The sequence below is a fragment of the Vulpes vulpes genome, chromosome 12, assembly GCF_048418805.1.
Source record: "Vulpes vulpes isolate BD-2025 chromosome 12, VulVul3, whole genome shotgun sequence".
Classification (NCBI taxonomy): Eukaryota; Metazoa; Chordata; class Mammalia; order Carnivora; family Canidae; genus Vulpes; species Vulpes vulpes.
In genome coordinates, this window is record NC_132791.1 from 59,295,544 (window position 1) to 59,301,323 (window position 5,780).

Here is a 5,780-nt window from a genome sequence, read left to right on the forward strand (position 1 = left end):
TCTTAATTTATTGAGATTTCTGTCTCCCTTTCTGATATTTCCTATCCATTTCTTCTCCCTTCCCTTCAATTCGTTTTCACTATTATTTATATTTCCCAAATGAATGAGAACATATAATGTTTGTCCTTCTCCGATTGACTTATTTCACTCAGCATAATACCCTCCAGTTCCATCTGCGTTGAAGCAAATGTCATTTCTATTTGTCATTTCTAATGGCTGAGTAATATTCCATTGTATACATAAACCACATCTTCTTTATCCATTCATCTTTCGATGGACACCGAGGCTCCTTCCACAGTTTGGCTATTGTGGACATTGCTGCTAGAAACATCGGGGTGCAGGTGTCCAGGCATTTCATTGCATCTGTATCTTTGGGGTAAATCCCCAACAGAGCAATTGCTGGGTCGTAGGGCAGGCCTATTTTTAACTCTTTGAGGAACCTCCACACAGTTTTCCAGAGTGGCTGCACCAGTTCACATTCCCACCAACAGTGGAAGAGGGTTCCCTTTTCTCTGCATCCTCTCCAACATTTGTGGTTTCCTGCCTTGTTAATTTTCCCCATTCTCGCTGGTGTGAGGTGGTATCTCATTGTGGTTTTGATTTGTATTTCCCTGATGGCAAGTGATGCAGAGCATTTTCTCATGTGTGTGTTGGCCATGTCCATGTCTTCCTCTGTGAGATTTCTCTTCATGTCTTTTGCCCATTTCATGATTGGATTGTTTGTTTCTTTGGTGTTGAGTTTAATAAGTTCTTTATAGATTTTGGAAACTAGCCCTTTATCTGATATGTCATTTGCAAATATCTTCTCCCATTCTGTAGGTTGTCTTTTAGTTTTGTTGACTGTATCCTTTGCTGTGCAAAAGCTTCTTATCTTGATGAGGTCCCAATAGTTCATGAAGACTCCTAACTCTGGGAAATGAACCAGGGGTGGTGGAGGGGAGGAGGGCGGGGGGGGGGGGGATGGGGGTGAATGTGTGATGGGCACTGAGGGGGGCACTTGACAGGATGAGCACTGGGTGTTATTCTGTATGTTGGCAAATTGAACAGCAATAAAAAATAAATTTATTATTAAAAAATAAAAAGAAAATAAAATAATTTATTGAGATTTGCTTTCTGGTCCAGAATATGGTCTATATTGGCAAATGTTATGATGCATTTGAATAGAATGTGTATTTGGCTGTTGTTGGATGGAATATTCTGTAAATATTAGATCAGTCAAGTTGGTTGATTGTGTATTTTCTCATATTTACTGATTTTCTGTCTACTTGTTCTATCAGTTATTGGAAGATGAGTACTTAAATCTCTGACTATATCATGGACTTGTCTATTGCAAAATTCATTCTATTTTTAAAAAATATTTTATTTATTTATTTGAGAGAAAGAGCAAGAGACAAAATGAGAGATAGAATGAGTGAGATGAGGGGCAAAGGGAGAAGCAGACTCCCTGCTGAGCAAGGAGCCTGATGTGGGGCTGTATCCCAGGACTTCAAGATGATAACCTGAGCTGAGGGCAGCCATTTAACCCTCTGAGCCACCCAGGCATCCCACAAAATTCATTTTTACTGGTGAGAAAATAAGGTTGAAAGCCAAGATCATGTTGATGGCATCAATAATGTATACAAAATAATATTCATAATTCTTTCTTTTTAAATGCACTTTGGCATCTTTCTCTCTCCCTCTCTCTCCCTCAATCTCTCTTTCTCTCCCCCATTCCTTCCCTCTTCTTTATTTATCACTATCACTCTTTTATCTTTATAGTTTTCCTGATGACATTTCAAAGGAATAAAAGAATGTGTCAGTTCCTATTTTCATTCCGGGGTAAAAATACATTTAATTCAAATTGGCTAAAAAATGTCCAACAGTCTATGAATCCGTATCAGCAATACTTAGCAACCTGGTTGCCATGCAAACCATTTATTTTATCTGGTCAAAGGGCAATTTGAAAGCCGGTTGACATGGTGATAATATTTCTGTTATGCAATTGACATGTTGTCTAAAAATAGAATTGTAATGAACAAAGCTCTTTTACTCATCTTTTTAATGCTCTTTTCACTGAAAAATCACTAATGCATTTGTGTCTGCCTGTTTCACATTTTACTTTGTAATAATCATATAGAAGAAATCTACAGGGCCTTTTTGTCTCTTTGAGATAAAGATACACTGTTAATACTATCACTTTTCTAACTATTGAGGTGAACTGTGATACTGACAAAAAATAAGACCCCCTTTTATCATTAAAGGAACGTGGTTTTATTTGTTAAGTAAATTAGTTATACTTAAGAACAGAGAAGTAGATCTATAAATGAAGATGAGATATTAGGCTTTTAACCTTTGAGGCTGCTAAAGACTTCTAAGGATTAGCTATAGATATTCAGGTCAAAGAGCAAAGATTTACCAAAGCATTTTTGGCAGAAGTAATGATATATGGAGTTAGACTTGAACTTTCTAAATTATGATTACCAGCAAGGGGATTACATTGCAACTATGAAACATAGATTTTCAATAAATGTAGTTAAAATTAAAATAATTTCTTCTTACCTATAAATTTATGGGTGACAATATTCATCACAGTTGTATATGATAAGTAATGAAATAATAGATTACATAATAGTCTTTAGTTAAAACTTTTGGTTTTTTATTCTCATAAATTAAATCAAATAAATAAGTGTTCATGGGAATCAAACTCTAAAGTAAATATCTGAAAACTCTAAAGGGAAAGAACAGGAAATAATAGGTATTCTATGAAGATAAATTTATTCTGAATTCATTTTATGGGATTATAGAGAGTTTTTTGGCTAACCGTAGCATGTTTTAGTGTATCTGAAAAGTTTTTAGACAGCTTTGTATTATGACCATACCATGGAAAGACAGTAGAAAAGGCAGTTTCATTTGCTGCACATTAATAATGGACTGAGATATTTATCTCATAGTAGAGTTCTTCATCCAGGTAGAAATGTAGGGTGCTGGAGACAGCTTACTTTAATGGTGTATCTTATACATACAGTGTTCCTACATTTCAGGTTTCCAACAGTCTGTGGCATTCCTACCCAAACCCCAAAGTGCAATGTGGGTTTCCTGAACTCAGTGTTGCATTCTGAATATTCATTCCAAATATTTGTGTTCATGAAATCTCTGTAAATATTTCAGCAAACAGACCTGATAAGAACACACTGAAGGAATGAAACATACTTAAATGTAACAAATAATTTCACCAAAGGCTTACTTAAAAAGCAGTGCTCTCAACCTTAGTACCTTTTAAATATTGACTCGAATTACATAGTCTATATTTCAACTCAATTTTCTAGAAATGTGCTTGTTACTCAGACATGATACAATTCATAATAATTTCCACATGCTTATACAGTGAATCTTGAGATAAAATGAACACCACTTGTCCGTTGCAGAGCTTTGAACAGTTTGAAAGATGAAGCAAAGGAGGTCAGTAAGGCCAAAACATCACTGTTATTAGGAGAGGCCCAATGGAGGACAGGGCTTGAAGTCAGCTCTGTGGGCTTATTAGAACTGTTTGTCAGAATTCAGCTAGACTGGGGTAGACATCTCCACCGGTCCCACTGCTCACCCCCTGTCTATTGGCAGATGCCCAGAAAAAGTAGATACTGACACTCTATCTGATCAGTTACTCTCAAGAGGAAGAAAGGAAGCTGAGGCCACTTTCACAAATTTTTCTTACCTAGTTCGCAAATCGGAAAAGGCATTGCACCTTGAAAAGGGGGATGTACTGAGAGAAAATCTTTCCTTGTGGAAATTAAGAGTGAACCCTCTAACAATACTATTTTTAAACTTTATAAAAGGGCAAAAGAGAAGGTAAGTAGTATGTACAAAAAAGCCGTCCAAAGGGAGACTGATAAAAGTTGTTTTCTTTTCTCTCCTGGCGGGTCACTTTATAGATTAAATGAACAGGGTTCCTTGATAGATAAATGCAAGAAAAAAAAGTATTGGTTTCAAGATGAACTTGTAAGTTAAAAGAAAATTGAGTAATATAAACTAAAAAGAAGAAATGGGTAAACTTTAACTTCAGAATTTGGGGTGCACACTTCGGTGATACACTTAAAAAGAAAAGCAAGGAAATGATTCCTCTTCTTTTTGGAAAGTAGTTTTCCTTTGCTGGAGAGAGGGGGTTGTGACTGGATAGTATACACGCACGGTCTTTCGAGATGCCTGGAAAAGTCTTATTCTCACTTCTTAGAGAGCTGTGTCCTTATGAGGGTTTTTTTTATTTTTTAAGATTTATTTATTTGAGAGAGAGAGAGAACACAAGCAGGAGGGGCAGAGGCAGAGGGAGAGAATCTTAAGCAAATTCTCTGCTGAGCTGGGAGCCTGGCATGGGGCTCAATCCTATGACACTGAGATCACAGCCTGAGCTAAAACCAAGAGTCAAATGCTTAACCGAGTATGCCACCCAGGCGCCACCCCCTTGTGAGCTTTTAAGTTCAGCCTTAAAAGGATCAAGGATCATCTTCCCCACAAGATCCTCCCTGACCATCCTATTTAAAATAGATTTTTGTCTCCTTTCTTTGTTTTGTCATTGGTGTTCTCTAGAATTTCTGCTACACGAAAATGAAGATTGTTGTTGTATTACTAATGTTTATCACAGAACTAGATATATAATTGGAACTTGGTAATTAATAATTGAATGAGTGACCAACATTCAGAACCTTGTGATTCCAAAATCCTTGCTTTTAACTGCTCTTTTGTGCTATTTTCTTTAGCCTCATCTCTTATCACTCTTTGCCTCAGTCCCTGGACTCATAATTCTAACACACATGGCTTGCCATTTCTATTGGTCTGTTTGCTTTTCTGTTCTTTATATCTCCACATTATATCTTTCTTTCATCTGGCAAGCCCCTGATCATTGTTCAAGATTCAGCTCAGGCATAATGTTTTCCAGAAAACCTTTCCTGATACTTCCTCTGTTTTCAGGCTAGATTAGGTACTTGTCTTTCATGTTCCTAGAATATCCTGGGGATAAAGTCTGTCACCGTACTTGTCAAATTGTGTGTGTCTGCCTTTCTTACTATGCAGTGAGTAAATGTTTATTGAAAGTACATAAGGAGAACCATTGCTTAAGATCAACTGATTAATAGAATGATTTGAAATTATCCCAAATTTGGAAACCTTTCAGAGATAAAAATAGACTTTTTAGAAATATTGAACTCTAGAATGAATCCAAAAATCAGGACTACTTATAATTTCTCTGAGTAAAAATGAATTCAGTTATTTGTGATCAGGTTTATTAGGCATTTTAATTCCATTGATGAGACAGTTACAGACTATTGTCTCTTCGTATCAAAGAAGAATATGAAAACAACTAATCTTTAGTTTCTAATGATGACTGACAGCATCAGTTAGGGTAGTTTTGATTGCAGCAAAGAACTGTTCCTCAAACTGGCTTAAAATAGGATATCTACCTTAAATAAAAATAACCTAAAGGTAAGGTGATCTCCAGACTTATTTGAAGATATTTCATGAAGTAATCAAGTTCTTTTATCTCTTCACTCTTCAACTTTTGCAAATCAGCTAGTCTGACTTCCGTCAGAGTTGCAAGATGGCTGAAGCACTTCTCTGAATCATGAGATAAAATCTAGAGGAGGAAGAATGGCATTCTTTATCGTGGGTCTTCTTTTGCAGAAGTAAGAGTCTTTTCCAAAAGCTCCTGACTTAATCTAGGGTATCATTGACCAGCAATGGTGACTTGTCCATTCCTAAACTATCCAGTGACATGGGAAAAGGAGTGCCAATATTCAGTCTGCTTTAGTTGT